Raw genomic sequence first — 5000 nt, 5'->3', positions numbered from 1 at the left:
GTTAGTATTATTTACCTCAATTTTAAAGCAGTTAAAAAAATGAGGAAGCAGAAACATTGTTAGTATGTTGCTGCTGCTTAGTAAGTGCCTCATTTCAATGGAATAATGCTCCATTGAATAAAGTAGAATCACAAGATAGAATAATTATCCTGCAAACCCGTCAGGAATCATCTGTTTTCCTCCAATTTATTATTCAATCATTTTTTCCCCCTCTTTTATTTTTTATCTTCAAAACTCCAGCAGCTTGGTTACATCTAGTCTAATAAAGAATGTTCAGGCCTGTAATCCAAGACTGCATATGAATGAATAATGTTAATGAAGTATTGCATTACATAAACCGCACATGAAATAACTGCTAATTGCATTTGATGGTGCGTAATTCGTGCAGAGATCCTTAAATGAACCAACTCTCTCCAGCTTCCGTTTTTAAGCCTCCCCCTTTTGGAGAACTAGAGAGGAGCATAGTTATACTGTAGATTTTGGCATATGAAAATGACTACATGTGTTTAATGCGGGGGAAAAATGCATAGTTCCACTGCAATAGGAGATGGGTAATAGATATCATAGCATGGGTTTACACCCCGAACATGGCTGGGGCTGGGGTTGAAACAGCCCACATATTTGATAAATATTAATAGTGTGAATTTATTGCCGGCTGCTGAAATGAGTCCTGTTGGTTCATCACTGCAACCCTTAACAGCTATCAGTAGCCCAACACAAGGTGTTCCTCGCGCTGGGCGCACTGTCTATTATATGACCCCATTTACTCTCTGAATGGCACTTCATTAAATGTTACCTTTTGGCCATGCCATGGATGGATGAAAAGTTACCAAGGCTGCAAGGCCCAGAATAATGAGTTTTTTTCTCTCTCTCTCTCCCAGACCCAACCTTGAATATATATATTCAGATGAGCAGAGAGGTGGCAAAGTGCTCATCCCTGCCTCTCATTCGCTCTCCCTCTCAGTTAGGGCTTTAATAAATTCCATTTTGCAAATACTAGGATTGTATGCCTGCAAACATGTTACGCTTGTTGCCGTACCTGGTGGGGGAGAGGAGGGGGGGAAAGACGGAATCTTAACACTATAAATATACATGCTATTACACACACACACGCACTGATAGGATTTATTATGGAGTGCATTTTTGCTGTGTTTGACAGCGTGTCCAAACCCTTTGTGTGTCTCTGTGTTGAACATGTAACACGTAATGACTGTTCACAGTGTATCTGGGGCTGTGTGTGGGTGTGTGTGCGCGTGTGTGTGCGTATGTGTGCGTATGATGCTTTGAATGAATAGGGGATTAAGTAGGATCAGACTTCAAAGACCTGGTTGGTTTGGTGCCTTGACCTGACCTGTTGTGAATTATATGGAGATTCCTGTATTATACACATCAAATACACTGTTTTGGAAGCTGTCGTAGGAAAAAAATGGCAATATACATTTTCCTTTTCAATTGTCATGCTAGTTTACTGTCTGTGCTGTGTTCTACAGTGACAGTTGCTGTAGTCTAGTCTACTTTCCTCGCCAAAGTAGTAAAGCGTTTCTGTCTCAGACAATGACGGATATGACTTGCCCATCGTCATTATTATTCCGTAATTAAATTACATAATTAGCACATGAAAATAATAACGAATTAGCATTTTATATTTACACCTCTAAAAAAAAACAGCTGACGTGCATGTCTTTGAAACTTACACTCGTCAGCCTTGGATTCACTCCTCCTTCCACTGTGCAGTAGAGTAAACTTGTACTAAGGCCACAGCTAGCCTATGCAGCAACTCTGCAGTCCTATGGAAAGTTCTTCTCATGTAATAAATATATGCCATTTAGCAGATGCTTCTATCCAAAGCGACTTGCAGCCATGCGTGCATATATATATATATATATATATATATATATATATACACATATTTTTTTTTTTTACGGGTTGTCCCCGGAATCAAACCCATTACCTTGGCGTTGCACGCGGTATGCTACACCAACTGAGCTACAGAAGTACTGCTGTCAGTACAGGCCTTACAGTATTAACTAGCTGCCAGTCATCTCAGCCCAGACAGTCCCTCCCAGTACCAGCTCACTAGCTTTAAGTGGTGCTATAATGATCAGCTGAAGCCATAGATGCACCATAGTCTCTCCGACCTGACATCTCATTGTATTTATCAACACATGCTGTCGCAAATGATTATTGAGGCCTCTCACTCTCTCTTTTACAACCCTGCTCCCCTTTCAAAGTGATCTCCAGTCACGTTCGCCAGCAGTCCACTCGTCCCGTTCGCAATTAAGCCAATTTGCTTAGAATATGTAATGATGTCATTTCCATTCCAGCTAAATTAGCACAGAGACCCAAAGGTCAGGGTGGAAATTTCCACTCGGTTGGTTGGAACCCCTACAATCACATCACATGTGCCCAACTAAAAAATAGATTAAAAAAAGAGGGTGAAAAGCTCTGTGGATTAGTGACGGGTTTCAGTTAGCGTTAGCGGAGAGGTAAAGTGACTCTGCACGGGTTTCAAAGAGGAAATTAGCCGCATCGCTTTTGTTTTGTATCCAGGAATGGTCAGGGTTGCCTGTGCTGTGGCCTGGCCATCTGTAGCCAGCTGTAGCCAGGTGTAGCCAGGTGGGGGTGGTGGCTGTCTCTGGCTCTCTCCCTACCACAGTTTAGTACACACTACACAGTGAGTTGTCTCTATGTGGGCTAGAGATGGTGGTTGGGATAACATGGATGGCTGATCGTTAGATCATCTTTAACAGCATGCTCTAATTAGAATTCTTATGATACAATTTTATCCTTTAATTAGTGGAGATTGGTTGCTTCCTCTAACACAGCTTATTAGTGGAACCAAAGCTGTAGAACTGTAGAGAGAATCCACTGTCAGAGAGCCCCTTCTAATGTAAAACCGTCTTCCTTTCTCCCTCCCTCTCTCCTGGCTCTACTTCCTTCTTCTCGCCCTCAATCTTATTTCTCTCTGTCTTTCTTTCCCTCGTTCTCTCTTCCTCTTTCACTCCACCCTGTCTCACCCTCCTTCCCTCCCTCTCCTTCCTTTCCTCACTCCCTCGCTCCCTCACTCCTTTCCTCCTTAATCAGCTGAACTTGGTATCGAGCGTCACCATGTCGAAGAACCTGCCGTCGGTGTCCCCGCCGAACGTACCTCAGACCCCCACCACGCCCAGCGCCCCCGTGACGCCCATGTCCCAGGTGCCCCAGGTGCCCTCCCTGCTCAGCGCCGCCAACGTCCCAAGCATGGGCGCCATGCGCAGACGTCACTCCGACAAGTACTCCATGCAACTGTCTTCAGGTAAGACCCTCTACACTAAGCCCAGTCACCTACTGTTATGATCATTAATAAAGTTGGGTTCATTGAATTGAATACTGTGTTGGACTCCTTTCAACACATTGCCACTAATAGTTGTTGTTGTACGACCACACAGTGTTTATTCCCATATGGAATGTTAGATTTAAAAAGGGAAAAAGGCCTCTGTATAATCAATCTATATGTCAATAGACCATAACGTTTTCTGAGCGTAAATATTACGTGAATGTTAATTCAGTTTGAACGTTAAGATGTTCTATGTATTAAGCGCTTTGCATTTTAAAAGGCCTGTCTTTGATGTTTATATTTACTCTCTGGTATTTAGCATAAAATATGCATAATTATTCAAGTTCATACAAAATATCTACATTGATCTAATTTGATATGGATGTAATAGTGTTTAAGATTTCTCATGAGAGAGATTAATGAAAAATCTATTTTGGAAAATGGAAATTGCTGATTTGATGTGTGCTGCTCTCCCCTCCCTCTTCTCTTCTCTTTCTCTCCCTCTTTTAATTTGATGAAATCCTATACTAATTCCAATACCATGAGGAATAAAATTTACCAATTATTTCAGGTGGTGACACAGTATTTATTTTTCCAGAGATCGCCCCAAACTATGAGTTTTATAAGAATGCCGATGTCAGACCGCCATTTACTTATGCAACCCTCATAAGGCAGGTGAGTGGGAGAAAAAAATAAATTAACTTTGCCTGATTAGATTTAAATGAATTGCTGCTTGAATCGCAGGCAGCTCTGAGAGTGTGTGTCATGCTGCCTAGTTAGTAAACCATTATTTGATGTCGTCTCATTTCAGGGTATCATGGAGTCGGGCGACATGCAATTAACGCTTAATGAAATCTACAGCTGGTTCACCCGCACATTCGCTTACTTCAGACGCAACGCAGCTACTTGGAAGGTACCTACCCTAAACCTACTCTTACAGCCTTAGAGTACACTACTTCCTCATTTAGGGACACCTCTTTGTGCCATGCCTGCAGTAAGAAAAGCTTGGAAGAACATTTATTTACTTGACACCAACAGATTAGTGTCCCACTCCCCTCGCTTTAACCTGACCTCTTGAATAGAGTGAATTTTTCCAACCTCTTTCTCTCAGATGACAAGTGAAAAAATAATTCTGCCTCTGATATCGTTTTCTAATTTGGTGCAATTAATAGGCGAGGCTGTGGATGAGGAGTGGGGCCTGGCACGCTAATTACAATATAGCCACTCAATCATCAGCACCTTTTGTTACCATGTACCGTATTACTTCTCCTCCTGTCCCTCCCCTCACTCTCTATCTATCTCTCTCTCCTCTTTCTCTCTCTCTCTCTCCTCTTTCTCTCTCTCTCTCTCCTCTTTCTCTCTCTCTCTCTCTCTTCCTCTCTCCATCCCTCCTCCCACACCCACCCAGCCTCTCTTGCATATCATTGGTTAATTAGTCTGAAAGATGGCTGTTTGCCTAGGGAGGCTGGGGCTGTGGCAGGGGGTTTTGTGTTTAGTGTCTGGCCCGTGTGCTCCTATACACACACCATAGCTCATAGTGGCGGGCTGGCGGCCGTGTGTCCGGCTGAGGGGTTATGGCCGTTCAGCCGAAACTAAAGGAGACCCAAAGTGAGAATTAGCCTGTCAAGGAGAGAACGCACTTTATTTACCAGGACAAAAAGACTAATTTGTATCTCTGTCCTAT

At 42.8% G+C, this 5000-nt stretch overlaps 1 pseudogene; it reads left to right on the top strand.

The window, feature by feature from the left end:
* LOC115180520 (forkhead box protein P2-like) overlaps window positions 1-5000 on the top strand; it is a 61585-nt pseudogene that overhangs the window by 42993 nt on the left and 13592 nt on the right.

The sequence above is a fragment of the Salmo trutta genome, chromosome 40 (assembly GCF_901001165.1).
Source record: "Salmo trutta chromosome 40, fSalTru1.1, whole genome shotgun sequence".
In the NCBI taxonomy this organism is placed as follows: domain Eukaryota; kingdom Metazoa; phylum Chordata; class Actinopteri; order Salmoniformes; family Salmonidae; genus Salmo; species Salmo trutta.
Note: the sequence above shows the minus strand (reverse complement) of the source record. Positions and strands in the feature narration are given on the sequence as shown.